Here is a 17,680-nt window from a genome sequence, read left to right as displayed (position 1 = left end):
GAAAGTAGCAATTTTAGTTATTTGCTGAGAATTTCAGTTTCACATGTTGAATCAAAATTGTTGACGTTGAAAGGTCCATTTTCTATGTCAAGGTTTTAGATTTTCTCTGTTTAAATACAAAACGGAGGCTGAAACTTCCATTTCCTACGTCGAGAAACCCAATTAAGTATGGTAGACATTTTTATATGGTAGACATTGTTTTATATTTACCGCTGCTTCTACCCTTGGGCCTTTTTTTTTAATTCCGTGTGATGTTGATTACGTTACCTGTATTTTTGTAATGCTGTCAAGGTATGACTCTGATTTATGATCGAGCTAAATGACAGACCTCCACAACCGCCCCCACCTGCCTAAGCAAAGGTCTTTAATGACTTGTATTATGTTTATATTCTTTTTCAGAGTTCGTGAATTGAATCCTTAGATTGATCGACAGCTTGTATTCCAAACAGTAGATTCAATGATTTAAGTTTAGTTTTTCGTTTAGGTCAGTTCCTCTGGCATGGTTAGTTCTAGAGTTACGCAATTTTGTATTAGATGACATCTCGGTGAGTACCACAAATAGGAACTAAAGTAGGTCACCATGTTCTTATTTTTACCCTTCAGTACTTAACTAAATTTTCATTTTCGAGCCCATTTAGTGGGAAGCAAGATATAGCAGTCACTGCGGAAATGCCTTGCCAACAGTTAGAGCTTTTATTACAAGTTTTAATTTCCATAGATTTCCTAAAATCATAGCTAGATTCTTATTATAGTTGGAATAGATAATTAGGAGTCTAAGCTACAATTGTGTACATTTCAGTATTAACTCAGTAAGGATTCCTTTAGCCCGCCCACATTGCCCGCGCCCCCCCCCCACGACCATTTTAGGATGGAGCCGTGACACGCTTGTCTTCGCCCTCACCGAGCCGTTTTTTCCTGCGTTCGATCGTTTTTTTTTTGTTGAATTTTTTGTTGATACCCAGTGCCAAGTCAGTGCTTTTTCACAATAATTTGCCATTTTCTTCAGTTGCAAAACGCCATTTTCATTCCTAACGAACGTAAATTGTCGCTTATCTGCTGGGTTCAACATATTTTTTTAAGAACCTAAGCGGTATTGTACCTGTATTCAAAGCTTAGGCAATTCTTTATGTTACAGGTACAGCTGACTAACACCATGCATAAGTAATCATTTAAATGACCGGATGGGGGTGGGTTGGGATGGAGCTGATATAGCCGTAAGATCAGTGACAGAAAAGTAAATAAATATTTGAATTATCTTGAGGACACCCTCACCCCCCAGTCAAATATTCGTCACTAAAATAATTATTTTGTGTATTGCAACTGATTGCTCTTGGCAGTGTCCGGTCAATGGAAAGCATTCTCACGTGCAACTGAGTAGATATGTTTAAAGGGACTATCTTTCCAAACGTGTATTGTCTTGAACAACATATAAAATATTGGGCTTTCCGAACTGTACAAGTCAACTATTCTACTGGTATTTTTCCTAATTTTCAAGAGCAATAATAATAATAATAATAATAATAATAATAATAACAATAATAACAATAATAAGCACAGTTCATAATAAGGTTAGTGCTCTTTCGAGTGTCATATATGCGTTCAAGTACACTGTTGTTTGTGAGACACTTTTGAAGTGCCCTTTTGATTGTGAGATACGCGACTAAAATGCACTTTTGACTGAAAGATACGCGATTCAAATGCCCTTTTGACTGTGAGATCCGCGTTTAAAACGCCCTTTTCAGTGTGAGATACGCGATTCAGGTACCCTTACGATTGCGAGATACGCAACTAAAGCGCTTTGATTGTGAGATAAGCAAGTCAGGTGCCCTTTTGATTGAGAGATTCCCACTTAAAATACCATTTTGATTGTGAGATTTGCGATTAATGTGCCCATTTGATTGTGAGATCCGTGTTTAAAGGACCATTTTCATTGTGAGATACGCGATTCAAGTGCCCCTACGATTTTGAGGTACCCAGCTAAAGTGCCTTTTGATTGCGAGATACACGATTCAAATGCCCATTTGATTATGAGATACGCCTTTAAACTGTACCTTTGATTGTGATATATTTTGAAAGTGCCCTTATGTTTGTGAGATCCGCGACTACAGTACCTTTTTGCTTGTGAGATACACGATTCAGATGCTAAGTTGATCGTGAGAAATGCCTTTTTATTGCGAGATACGCGATTAAACTGCCCTTTCATTGTGAGATACGCATTTAAAGTGCACTTTTGATGTGAGATACGCGTTTATAATAAAAATGCCCTCTTGTTTGTAAGATACGCGTTTAAAGTGCCCTTTTTGTATCATCATGCTAAAGACAGTAAACATCCCAAAATGCCTATAGAACTTATTCAATCAATTATAAACAATGTAATTATTGTTTTGCGTTTGTTTTTTTATTGTTGACAAAAATTAACTCCGCAAGAACATTAAAGAGGAACATGTGAGGAAGATGGAAGTAATTAAATGTGCTTAAACCTTTTTATATCTACATGTGCTTTTATTATAACCAATATTTGGAAAATTATAACTTCATGAATATAAACAGCTGATGTATTATGTTCACATTTATTGACCAAAACATTCATGGATGTCATGCAACATCAAAACAGATTGATTCAACGTGTGAAATTGTAGTTATGGACTCAGGAAATAGAACCTCCAATCACCGCTTTGTAAGTAAACATAAAAAAATCTAAAAATACTCGACTTGAATGGAACTATCAACACCAGCAATATAATTCAACGTGTAAAATTGTAATTCTCGAAATACAAAATTGAAATTTCATCCACTGCTGTGCAGTCCAAAAGTTAACATCTAAAACTCTACAACGGAAATAGAATTTGCAACCAACTCTAATTCAACAGTTTTAATAATCGAGATATAAAAGGAAACTTTAACATCAACATTATGATTTGGCATGTGAAATTAGGATTCTCGACATATGACATTTTCAATGATACTTTGACATTGGACCTTCTTTTTTCCCCTACTGCGCTTCAATAACTCGGCAATGTTTGTTTTGCGACTGAACGTTATCGTTTTTGTTTATTTTTAGAAAGAGATTAATCTCTACAAAAAAAGCAAATATGTAAATTCTAGCAGCTACAGCATTTTAGTTCAAATCAGGGTTGGTTTTTGTTAATCTTTCTTTAACTGCTGCACCTAAGTTTATAAACGAGGAACTAGTTAAATCCAGCATGCGAAAAGAGCACAAAAGACAGTAGCCTAAATAGTCATAGAAATAGTGTGACACTTCTACCTAGGACCAACATGAGGGGTGGGGACAACCGGTGATATAACCCCGGGGCCCGGGCCAGTAAGACAGCCAGGGCCTAGCAAAACATTTCAATATTATAAAAGATAAAGTTTGTTTGAACAAGAACTAGAAGAGGCCCGGGTGTTTCTTACCCAAGAGATCAGTGATCGCTATCTACGGACCTGCTTCTACCACCGAGAAACCGGTTAGATCCAATACAACAAAAGAGCAGCAAAACCGACGGCACCAGTGGAAGTGGAAGTGCATGCTGAAATAAAGAGAGAACTAAATAACGAACTAGAATTCCAATAGGATTGGATGATCCCATCAAGTTTATTAAAGATAAGTCTGAAAGTGTAGAGAGAATGGTTACTGTAGAGCTCCCGCACCCACCCCCTACCTCGCGAGAGGAAACTCGCAGAAGTTCGTGATTCCACCACTTCCATAAATATCTGACATTATAAAACAAAAATAAGTGCCGAGTTTGAAATGCAAATGCTGATGAAATTCTATTTTCAGAACACGAGCCAACAGCTGGTTTGCCTTCAGGAGACATTTTTCGAAAGAATATATTAGAGTTAATCTCAAACACTTCTCAGCCTACCACAACGTTTAAAAAAATACTGATAGAGCTGTTGCAGGAGTATTGATAATCATAAATAATAATTAAAAAAACTCTCACAGCCAAACCAATCTCAACAATATTCGACAGGCTATGACCATTCTTGTGTCCATGGACAAAACTCATACTTTTAGCTAAGTATATCTTTCCCCAAGCACTTCATTTGATCAGTTTGGTCTTGACCATGTTGTTGATCATTTTCGTTTTTCCTGGCGGCTTTAATATTCACAATACACTTTGTAGCTGTAAAGGTATGAACGAGAGAGGAAAGAAAATAGAAGACTTATTTCAAAACACAATCTATCCTTTTGTAATGATAAGTTGTATACCAACCTGGATCCTGACACGCGACCCTCTTCTTTTGCCCTTAAATTCATCTCATTATTGGCTTCTCTTGGGAAGGTGGAACAAATCCTGTGATCGAAACCATCTTGTAATATATTTAAGATGTAATACTCCCATACCTCAAGGACTACGACAGAGATGGAAACTGAACAAGGCAGAATGGGAAACGTTTCAGTGTCTCTGAGAATCAACTTTGACAGTCAATCCTTTGACCTTGTTACGACACTACAGTGTTAAATTAAGTAACAGAAAGAAGCAAAACCATAGAGTTTAGTCAAATCAACAAATAATTTAATTCTCTAAGTTACAAAGTGAAATTTTTGGATATACTTACAGCATTGTGAATTACATCCCAAATAATCCTAAATATTCCAACACAAGTCCAACATTATAATTTTCCAAATGAATTCCAATAGTTCTGAATCTTCTGATGTTCCAAAAGTCTTGATGAATCATAAAGATATAATCCAGAATGTCTCTAAATGAGTCCTCAATAATCCCAAAGCAGGGTATTAGTTCAAAAGTTAATAAGCATTTTGTAATTCAAATGAATAATTTAAGTAAATAGTTTTTATCAAATTATAATCTGAACGCAACTAAAAGGGATTAAACAAGGATTGATTTTAAAATAGGAATGAACATTTTTGTTATCAAAACCTATATAAAAACCTAAGACACAATAATGTGAACAGGATGTGGGTCATAAGTTCAATTCCAGAACAGTCCAGGTCAAAAGGCAATGTCAACATGTCAGCAACTTTGCCATTATCTTAAGTACCACCCACGACCGTGGACCAAAATTAGCTATCTAAACATTTGTTTACAAATGACCATTAGAGTAAACTACAACCTACAATCATGGATAAAAGTTAAGCATACAATACATATATAACTCATGATCTTATTTTTGCAGTTTATCTCGCCTTATAAGTGAGTAAATGCGGTACTTCTTGTTTACATTTATTTGACTGACCTTATCTTCCTAAAGTTTGTGTGCAAATTCATCATTCTGACATTTGTAGAACTCTACTATTGATTTGCATCATATAGCCGTTATTGAGCCAAGATGAAATTAAATGATAGCACAGATATATGCATATTAAAACTAGTACAAACCCTATAATTTTCAGTATCAAACTAGTACAAACCCTATAATTTTCAGTATCAAACTAGTACAAACCCTATAATTTTCAGTATCAAACTACTACAAGCCCTATAATTTTCAGTATCAAACTACTACAAACCCTATAATTTTCAGTATTAAACTAGTACAAATCCTATAATTTTCAGTATCAAACTACTACAAACCCTACAATTTTCAGTATCAAACTAGTACAAACCCTATAATTTTCAGTATCAAACTACTACAAACCCTATAATTTTCAGTATCAAACTACTACAAACCCTATAATTTTCAGTATCAAGCTACTACAAACCCTATAATTTTCAGTATCTAACTAGTACAAACCCTATAATTTTCAGTACCAAACTACTACAAACCCTATAATTTTCAGTATCAAACTAGTACAAACCCTATAATTTTCAATATCAAACTACTACAAACCCTATAATTTTCAGTATAAAACTGGTATAAACACTATAATTATCAGTATAAAACTAATACAAATTCTAAAATTTTCGGTAATGGATGTGCCAGTCATTCTTAACAGAACTAGCCTTCAAATGACGCTCGACCGACTGAGTTTCAACGAAAGGCATTGCAACACCAGCTGCATGTAATTATGCAACTGGACTTGAGCGCCGGTATGCAATAGTCAGATTTTACGTAAAGCGCATGAACATATTTCAAAGAACGAGCATTCATAATGATGAGTGCCTACATCACGTAGAGAACCGTAAAGGCCCTTGCTTAGTGAACGCCTCGAAACATGGCTGTAGAAATCAGCATTTATTTTTCCAGATTAGGATCACAATGGGGTATCTGAATATGGAGATATGCATCAATTTGCCATTCAATTTAAGATGATTCAAATTATGTTTTCAAAATGATACTGAAGGTTAACTTTCTCAGTAGATTACCTGTCAGATGGCAATTATCCCCCCCCCCACTCCCAAGCTGGATAATCATTGTGTAAATCGTAGTTTACATAATTTTTATTTTATTTGTTAAGGTTTTGTGGATAATCCTGGTTATGCGAATCCCTAGTACATTTTACCGTTGTTGAATAACAAACACAAGCTGTAAATAAAGCCGACAATAGCTAAATTTAGAAAACAATATTATCACATAGTTGATACATTTTACACATAGTATTTGAAGGTTAACATTTTTGATATGACAATAAGTTATCACTTTATGTGAATCTGATTGGTCCAAATAAGCCAATGGAATTCCAGCTCAGTATTTTCATTACTGATTGGCTGAGACCGTGTGAATTTTCCTGGCCTCGCCTTCAGGATCTATTTGTTAAAACATATATTGCTACCAATATTATGGTAGTCGTGTTACCAATCGGTAGCTCAATGGACTTGGTAAAAAAAATGGTTACATATGTCGGAATCCGACCAATTTACCCTCCGTATAATTCTCAGAATCCGAAACTTTAACTAAAGCATGAAAACATTTTGCTATTACGTGATGTGGATCTTGCACCCCAACCCCAGGAAAACGTGGTTTAAATGTTAGCCTGTAGAAGTAAACGAAATCACCCGAAAAGGACATCTACAAATGCTGGACTCCCAACTGACAGAAAGTTACCAGACCGCAACATTCTTCCAAAATCAAATAATGCATATGTCCGGTCCCAACAAAAAACAGGAATCACTATACCTATTTGGAAGGACAGTTGCTTTTTTTAAAATAATAATTTGTAAAACGAAAATCTACTTTTAAATGTTACAGGCTTTTGAATTGTGCGCTAATGTTTAAACTCGCGTCTTGAGCTTTTTCTTTTTTTCACGCACAAGAATAGAATGTACGGCGCCGAAGCAAGAATAAAATTAAATCCTTTCTTCATTTCTAATATTTTCCACTAAAATAGAGGCTAAGTGAAAAACATAATCTCCAATTGGCGGCAATGATTTAATATTAAATATATGAAACTCACTTAATAATTTCTCAGAATGGGAAATTATTCAAATCCTTTCATAGATCCAATATTACATTATTACCCATTGGAATCCTCTATACGCTGCTTTAAAGAAGTTACACTGGACTCTGATTTATTAACAAATCTGAAGAAATAATGAATTGGAGACTATGATAAATAAATACTTAACAAAAGTACCAACATAAAAAATTTAGGAAATAATTAGAGAAAATATAAACCACAAACCTTAACCTTTTCATGGTATTAAACGCTCCAGATTATTTTCTTAACCTTTTGCAATGCAACACGATGAAAATTATTGTATGCAATAACGATTTGGATTGTTTTGTTTCTGTCATGTTGAGCAGAACTGTTTTTCTACAGCGTTGGCAGTGCTTTCTTATGCTGTAGCGTATTTTCAAAACTAGCTAAAACAAATAAACTGCATTCATTGATGAGTCCTATTGTAACCATTCGTGTATTGCCTTTGTACTTATTTCAGTCAAAGATACATTAAAAAGCAAAATGTTTGTACTTATGAAGTGGTCGCTTAGAAGTAACAACCCAGTTTATGTTATGTAGATTCTTCAGTTGTTTTCACTGTAGACACATTGTATGTATATTTATATACTCAGTCGTTGTCTTTGAGAAACTGAAACGCGTCAAGGGAAAAAAATGTTGCGCGGAGAGGATTTAATGGATCTGTCATGTTCACTTTTGACACCTGCAGTCAGAAACGATGGTACTACGTTAATGTTTCTATATCTACAGCGTGCACGTATAAATACCATAAATGCACAACATGACCCAGAACGGCAAGGCAATATACATATCCCCGAATCTTGATAGATTAAATGCAAGACTTGCTAACTTGTGTCTGGATCGAGTTTGTTATGGCTCCGGATACACACAGGAAGCCTCATTTAACGAATTCTTCAGCTTCTCCTAACCATCTCTCTCATATCAAAAACGAATCTGATTTTGTATTTCTTTTTTATTGTTTATGCTTCCCGCCTGATTTAGCAACATATTTTTTAGCATAACTCAAATAATAAGGAGATTAATTAATATTCCATTCATTACATTTAAGAACATCGACCCGCGGACATTATTGCATGCACATAATTCAAGTCTGGGCGTATAGTACAGAAAATTGGATTGAAAATTCGTGTCAAACGCCGTATAGAAGATACAGTATTTAATTCATATATAATATATATTAGGATCGTAGACTTCAATAAAGATATACGTTTCTGGCACTCCCAAGAGACCAGTAGCTTGAGTTACTTCATCGGTAATCGCTGGGATACTACACAGAATGGCTATTTTCGTTTATTAATAATTTGTCTGGATGCGATTCTCACCAAATGATCAAGACCTCATTAAAAAAAATAAATTCAGATCAAAATGTAGCAATAAAACGAAATAATGATGAAATAATGATGCAATGTATATTTCATTTAGTAAGAATGCTGTTGTTGATAATTTCCAAAATGATGGAAAAGAGTTTAGGGGGTTTGTTTGTGTATATCTATATGTATATGTAAAATGACAATTAGATTTTAAGAGAGCTATATAATTATGTGGCAATAACTGGAACAACTTAGAATAAATTGAATTATGATAAATTTAGAGTACATTATATTTGTAAAATTTTTTTTGGCATCGATATATATGAATGCAGTCATTTTTTGGATTAGAGCAAAGAAACAAAACTACCTAATTTGAAACATTTCAAATCTGTTAAGATCTATAATTAGTGAAGATTATTACTAATAGGTTAAAGAAGTGATGGAAAATTTTGATTTAAGAAACTTTACGAGACCTTTACCACTATTGGGTGATCTGCATGTATGCGATTTGCATGTTTACAAAATTACAAACTATACCATAGCCAATGCATTTGTACAAACTATACACAACACAATAGCCATTGCATTTGTACAAACTATACCCAGCACACTAGCCAATGGTGTAATTAATTATCATGTATATATTCTAAATACCTTGATTTCTTTTATAGGAATCCAGAATGACTGTAGATGCACGAGAATTAATGTGTGCTTAGGCGTGAGGGAATGTGGGCTCGTGTGTGCAGGCAAGGCATTGTGTGCCGTTTACCCGCGGACCTGAGTTTGAATCTCATTTATAAATATTGTAAAAGCAAAACCTAACCAAACACGTAGGAGTAGCAGGAGTGAGAAGAACAAGTGTAACGATTTGTATGGTTCTGCCATGTGGCTACCAATGAGTGTTAAACGTTTTAAATGGGAAACTAAGCAGTACATCAAAGTAATCAAATAACATTTGATGTCTTGGAGTGATAATAATTCATCTGCTGTAAATTTAGAAGTAGATTTATAAATACCTAGGCATTAGCACAGCTTTCTAAAGACTATCCTTTAGGGAAAAAACTAATCCCTAATTTGGATGATTTATCACCATTGCAAGTGAAATTGGTACACGATAAAAAGAGTACAAAACCGTCAAGAATATGATTATTATGTACTTTATAAGGTAAAGAGATATATCTTATTCACTATCTTATCTAAAATTGTATGTTAAGTCAGGACTTAAGCGCAAAAATATACAATAGTTTTATTTTATCAAACGACAGCATAGAGCTAAAGGCATCTTTGAGACACATATCAAGAAGTGAATTTGAAAAAGATTTATTTAAAGTGAAAATAATAATGACTTCAAGAAAGTGATACAAATATGTACGAGTGCTTCTTTTTTCAGCTTGGTTTCTTGGCTCCGCGGATCTTGTTTTTTTATACCAAAACTCGCCTTCATCAGTCATATTTTTGAGGAATTTAGTGCTTGGACTTGTTTGCAAAATGGCGGCATCTGAGTGACGGGATCGACCTTGAATTTAATGTGACTGTCTATTCTATTTTTGATATACTCTGAGGAACATGTCTCATATTTTACACCGTTTGATTTGAGAATCGTTATGAGCATTTCTATTAAATAAGTTTTTAAATAATCAGAATACTATTTTCAATACTGCATGTCTCGCGTTTCTTGCGATAAGCCATGACTGGATGTTGTTGATATTACGTTCAGTCATTTACTTTGTTGAGAGTTTATTTTGTCATTCAATTAACGTTTTCGAATTGTCAACTTTATCATCTTTACTTTCAAATGGCGCAAACAGCTTGCTTAGCTTATCCAAAAATAGTTCTAATTAATCAAAAGCTCTGACGTTTGCTACATGTGTGTGCTTTATTATACAAATAGTTCCTTACAAAGTCATTTTTATAGACACGCGTTGTGCAGTAGAAAGCAATGCAGTATTTATAGGTTACTGCATTTGTATGGGAAAATATGAACGAGTGAGTGCAGTATATCCTTCCGCCAAAACGAGTTCATATTTTCCCATACAAATGCAGTAACCTTTTTATTATATGCTCATTTTTTTAATTCTACCTAAGGTTTAATTATATAAACAAAATACACTACAAGAAACAACGTAAATGAACGAATGCCGTATTCCAAACTAAATACACAAGCGCAGATTTGTCATTACACAATGACATCATTATTAATGCGCACATAACTCCGCCCAGATAAATTTGAACTTAGTCGCGCGCTCGACATAACTTTCGAAAGAAAATGGCGTGTTTATTTAAAATTGAAATTTGCAGTCATATTGTGAATGAATGCGCATTGCAACAACTTTTCCATTTGATCTGGAATGAATATATTTTGGTATTTTTTTTCGATTCGACGAAAGTTTGTGATTTTGGACTGGATTCATCTGTGCAAATTATACATGAAATACATCGGATTGAAGTGGCGCGGGAGAAGCGTGTTTACGTCTGCAAATGTGTTTCTGTTTCTGTCATTGAATGTTTGAAATCATAAGGTGGGAAAAATATGAAGTCTTTCAATTGCAATTATCAAAAAGACGCTATGGAATTTAATGCTTATTTCATTTTGAGTGCAGTAAGGAGGATGCAATTGCACTTATCATCGAAATTACAGCAAAATTTCGAAATGTGCAATCCAGATTGAAAACGTATGACATGGCTCATGTAATTCGGATTTGCAGAATTAAGAAAAAATATTTTGAGGAAATTCAGGATGTAAAACTGTAAGGATATTTTATTTTGCCATTCTTTTCACCAGATAAAGAAGACAGTATATGCCTTCTCACTTGTATGTTATTTGTAAGGACCTAATCTTCAGTCTTTTATATAATGTAGCTAACCTAAATCCGTAACATTGTATCAACGCGGAATGTGCCAAAACAGCTGTGTTTTTTTTTGCAGTCCACGAAACGTATTTTAGTTCATTCAGAAACAAATTTAAACAACCACAACGTAAAGAGCCTCTTACGCGAGTGTATATGATTTGTTTACAAATCAAAAGTGCTGGCGTCTGCCTCATTGTTTGTTTACAATAGAAAGTAGTTCCTTTATTCACGTGAATGCTATATGTGTATTGTCGCGCGCGTTTAGTATCGGGGAATATTGAACGATTCTGACAATGTAAAGTTAACGGGGAAAAAAATTAGAATATAATAAAAAGACTTACTGCATACTGCATGATTCTGACAACGTGAAAGTAATAAAGATAAATACGAGTATATGTCACGTGCCTGCTACGGTACTATTTCTAACACAGGAGGTGAATATTTAAAATTTAAATCGCGCCAACCCCCCCCCCCCCAGTCAGCAATGCTGACGGTCTAGGTGTATAAAACACTATTTCTCTTTTTGTACTTCCGGTACCCTTGACTACGTGCTCTCCTGGCACTTCCGGATCCGTCCTTCAAACACTTCCAGTACTCTCTTCCACACGTTCCTTCCGGAACTGCGTCTCCCTAGAACTGCTTACGTCACAATAGACTTCCCACGTGTCGTCTCTCACACTCACCGAGAAAGCTTCCTCAAGAAGCATACTTTCGGAATCCAAACATAGAATTTCACTAGAATTCCTTCCCGCCTTTTAACGAGCGCACAACTTCGGCACCCTGAGTACAGTCCAATGTCTCCTAACTTCTATATGCATATGCATTCTTTATTGAACATTGGGCGATTGTGTCCTGTAATATATCATCATGTTTGCTTTAAGATCGAACCATAAACAATAGTGATAATGCGAAAATTATCCCAAGTGCTTGTGTTGTTTATTAAAGAAATATTTTCTTTGATTTCTCAAGACGTTGATGAATTTCGTACCTTTGTGAATTAAGCACATTTGCTTATTGTTTTACTGTGTTTTGTTTCTATTATTAAATTTAGATACTTCTCAGGATTAATCTTTCTGCCTTTTCTTCCGATTATCAATTTTCCTTTTAGACTCATTTTAGGTGAGTCGACTGCGACGTTGATGAAGTTGGCTACATATGCATTAGCGTCTACATCAATAATTCCCTCTCTTTTGATGTAATAATTAAAGTAAGGAAGTCAATTTCTATACTTTTCGTTAATATAATTAGGCTTTATATAGGAAGTAATGGTGTACTACTGTAGCTATATTTTCCAATTCACAATGCTGGTTAACCTTAGGTATGACTTCATATGCTGTCTCGAATGTAATCGTAAATCTTAAGTCTTGAAGAATATCAAAAGAATCTAATGGACAATGATCTCCTAGAACCGTATATGCTCGCTTATAAGTTGCCAAGCTGTGTAAAGTGTCAAATTTTGAATACAGTATTGAACCTTAAAGTTGAATGCATTGAGCATTAAAATATACAACATTTAAGCCAGAAAAGTCTTTGTGAAGGGTCTTATCGATATTTCTTCTTTTCTCTTACGCAAACCCCCCCCCCCCCCATTAATGTGTTAGACTTGAAAGGTCCACATCTACGCCTCATTAAGATTTGAGCATGGCATCGCAACGCTGTCCTGAGAAAGTAAACATATGAGCCACCAACCATAACCATTTGATAGGAACCCCTGTCAAATAGTCATTTTCAAAGGGAAGTTGTTAGCAACGTAGTTCAGAGAATCTAGGCTATCCAAAATGTGACGAAAGTTATGATTATCTTGGGAAAAATTTAGGAACCGCTGCGTAAGATTGGTCAGAGTAAATTAAGGCGTACACTTTGGAAGTAATGTGAATTTTAAGTGACGATCTTGTTCGAAATTCTTTTGTCCGAAATTCCCGAGAGAGGAGAAGTTTGGCCCCGAGGAAGCTTAAAAAGAAAATTGCTTTCCTCGTTAACCAAGCAAAGGGGACCAGGTGGCTTTCTTGTAAGAAAAGACAGGTTTTAGTGCTAGGACGCACAGTTTCTGAAAGAGAACAACATCAAGGTACACAATTTTAATTTTACACGTAATTTTGTATTTTTCATTGTTTGTTTTATGGAAATGTGTTTGATATGACTAGGATCCATATTATGTATAGTTTATTCAGTTTCTTGGAAATAAGTTCATGCTAGAGTTGTTATGCAATTTATCTCTTTAAGTGTACAGTTACTAGTTCATTGACTGTTTTGTCGGATTGCCTGTTATCCAAATTTTTATATGTATAGGATTTCATAGGGTTATATGAAATAATTTTCTTTGTCTCTTATTACGATACTGATAATCGTGAGTTAACGCTAATCGCATGTGTATATCTGATTTTGTAATGTTTAAATAATCTTATAGGTTAGGGATTGCCGTGAGCTAGAATTTTGTAATTTTATGCAACAGTAATTGAGCATGTGGTAGCGTAGGTAAAGAGATAAGGTAACGTTAGGGACATCCGCTCGCGTGTTAACTTATTGTTGGTTGCTGTGAAGCTAAAGAGATGAACTTTTTATGTACGTATAGAAAGTGATACGTATAGAGTTTTAGGGGTAATTTTGTCCTTTAAGGAAACAGCTTTCTGGGGAGAGACAGGACAGTCCGAAGACGGAAGTCCAAAGAGAGATAACGTGTTTTCTGAATAAAAGACTAGGAAGTCCATGAAGAGATGAAACATTCAAAATAGGAAGACAAGAGAATTGGAAGACGTGATACACGGGTCAAGAGAGGAAGGTGATGCAATCAGTTGTGGACATTGCGCTCTTTTCACCACTCGTTATTATGATGAAATAGATCCATATTAGACACTGCTATTAAATTCTGTTGACATAACTTAGATTGAATTGTTATTGAGTAATTGTTTTTCATTTTTCTTGTCTACATTATTTCTTTCCAGTAGTCTTGCTCAGTTCTCTGTTGATGTTCTATCTATCCACTTACACCGGGCTATAAAATAGAGGGATGTCCTCCCCTAGAAAATGCCAGCTAAATTCGATTAACCACCCCTCTTACTAAGAGAACGACGTTACAGACTGAAATAGACAAATATCATGATCTACCGTAGTATAATGAGCCTGCAGATCAGGGTCTATTTTGTTTGTTCTACTGATTGCTTCTAACAAGCTTCATAGACCCAAATCTAACGGCGGCACATTATGCGACGGCAGATCTGCGTCTGTGTAGTTTGCAGTTGGACTCGTCTTATATGCGAATATAAACAATATATGAAAATCGAGTGGTATTCTAAAATTCTTTCCGTATACAATAAACTGAACATATTAAAAACTAGCGTTCTGCAAATTAGAAGCTTATGACTTAACTTTCTTACGGGCTCCGAATGGCCGAGTGGTCTAAAGCCCTCTCCGTTACGAATCACTGTCATCTCACCTCTGTCTCGGATTCGGCTAATGTGGCTATGTGAGAAAGCTTGCCAGTAGCTTCTCGTGGGTCGGTGGTTTTTTCCGGGGTTTTCCCGGGTTATTCCTCCACCATTAATACTGGCCGCCATATATAGGCTACCGTGTGCTGAAAAATGACGTTAAACCCCACAACAACAACAACAACAACTTACCTTGCTTAGTTTTTCGTTCATAATATCCCGCTTTGATCATTATTGTTTGCGAAGTTACCTTATCTTCTGAGAAATTTCTTTTCTTTTTCGTTGACTCTCTTCAATTTAATTTACAAATAAATTAGTGATTTGAAATAAATATTATTTTAAGGTTGTTATAAGATATTTAACTATGCGGTACATAGGAACCACAATAAAAGTTAATGGATAAACGCATTTATTTAGGATTAATTTCATGAACTTGGAGTTTGTTCTCAAGAAAGAAATGAAGGCACTATAATATCTTATTCCATTTTGGATTATGTTATCGTCTTTAAACTCCGTCCTTAAGTCGGTTAGATTATAAATTGGTAAACACTTACTAATTAGATGTAAACCCTAAGTATTGTTACGTTTGAGAATGACTGATATATTTTGCCAAATAGCATTTCCAACTATTTCGTTTATTTTCTTAACTTTTTTTTATCCATCAAAGTCCATTTATGTAAAATGTTTACTAGGTATCTCTTTATATCCTCCAGTTGTAAGGTTAAATTTTAATTACTGTTTTCATTATTCTTCTTTTTCCAGAACAGATTCATTTATATCTCTGTCAATGTTATTTAAAGAACAACCTAACGTTTTTTCAAGTTGCTTTGGTCCATTAAAATAAGGCAAATGCGGATTCTGGGGGTTTTGAATTCGATAATCTCTCCTAATATGTCGATGATTGCTTTGATGTAAATGAGAACGAATCAGTAATTAGTGAACATTTTACTGATAATTAAATTGATAATGATTTCAAAAGCCCGCACAAGGACCAATACATATAGTTGATCGTTCTTGAGTTATTTCTTTCTTATGAAAGGTAATCCAGGAAAAGATATCACCAATTTCTCTAACTGTATATATGGGGGCGTGAATTGCTAAAGTAATTAGGATTAATGCGAGAAGGAAATAAATTAGAAACACCGTAATAAATTGAGGATATGATCTTGAAAAAATGTAAATTTTTGCTAGTAATCCAGGTGTACCAACATCTAATCAAAGCCAAATAGTAACAGACTTTGATGAAGTAAATATGAAAGACTTTAAAGTGCAAATTTTACAGGAAGTAGAGACCCTAATGAATGAGAACAAGTTACTTACTATATTATATTCCAAGAAAGATACGTAAAATGTCATGTTCATACTTATAAAGTAAAGCAGTAAAATCAAAATTAGACAGTATAAACATAAATGTACAAATATGAAATAAAAATTAAAAATAAAACAAAATTTCAAAGGAAATAACTAAATAAAAAAAGAAGTGAAAAACTACTACAAAATACTAAGGTCTGAAGAGCTCATATAGTTGTGCAAATAACAGATTTAGAAATATAGCTTGAGACAAAATAGGAGGAATATTAATTTAAAGGTTTGAGAAAAGTTATCATTTGACGAAAGATTAAACAACTCTTAATGAAAAAGGTGTTAACATTACTGCAACTTTTACTGCCATTGGTCTGGTTATAGCAACTCTTACTTTATCTCTAGCAAATTTAATAAGAGGTTGAACTGGAAGATGTGTTCGCTATCTGTAATTATATTTACGGTTATAAGCACTTAAAAATCAGCTTGTGTTATTTCTCCAAGGTCTTCACGTACATTTGTATTGTTACAAGCCAGGTGTCTTTACTTGACCGAGCTGTGTCAAACCCTGGCACGATTCCCGTCATAAGTTTACCCCAAATTTCCAAAGACTTCCATACAACTTCAGTTGTAAATTAGAAAGCCCGACGTGTCCATTCTAAACATAAATTTTTACTCTAATCAATGCAAGACCACAGATGTCACAACCTGCCAAATATATATCAACCGCACATCTGCATGGTTTCTCTTCATTAGGTTTCAGTATCGCCAGCAGTTCACGCAGTAGAAACTATGCAACTAACCCTTAACACAAGGAACTATTTTAAATAGGGCAGTCAAACTATGCTTTCCATGCACTTTTCGCAAGTACAAATGTATCATCTTGGCCACAATGGCAACATAAAGGGTATCTGCCGAGTCCCTTCTTATTGATTCCATAGTGTAATTTACCGGTTTCCTACCGTAAATGCTGTCACTGCAGTCATAATACCAATGTACACCACTAGATTTTAGTAGGGACTGTATTATTCCATCGAGACTCATTCGGTTTGGACCTGAATCCACTACTAGTGAACCACTGCATCATGGAAACTTACTAACACTACTTCTTGACGTTTGCTCCAAGTAATTGGCTCATTATTTCGGGCAAAGGAATATCTATTTTTGCACCGAATTCCAATAATCAGACAAGTAATCACACAAATCTAAGAATTCCTTAAAACGGGGCGCTATAACCAAATGCGCATACTCCAAAATTTATTACAGTATGTTCTTCCCTCCCATTATCAAATATTTATTTGTTTCCATTAATATATTTCTAATCATGTTAAGAAGGAATACTAAATTCATAAAAAGCATATCAAACTGTTTTAGATCTATGTTATTGTTTTTCGGAGTAATCAATTCTTCGTCTGGTAATGGTGTCTTGCATTTAGACAACGGTTGAAAGTAGATGTGCAACCCGTATACCGA

The sequence above is a fragment of the Sinohyriopsis cumingii genome, chromosome 16 (assembly GCF_028554795.1).
Source record: "Sinohyriopsis cumingii isolate HCF-2022 chromosome 16, ASM2855479v2, whole genome shotgun sequence".
In the NCBI taxonomy this organism is placed as follows: Eukaryota; Metazoa; Mollusca; class Bivalvia; order Unionida; family Unionidae; genus Sinohyriopsis; species Sinohyriopsis cumingii.
The sequence above is the reverse complement of the archived record's forward strand: the minus strand, read 5'-3'. Positions refer to the sequence as shown.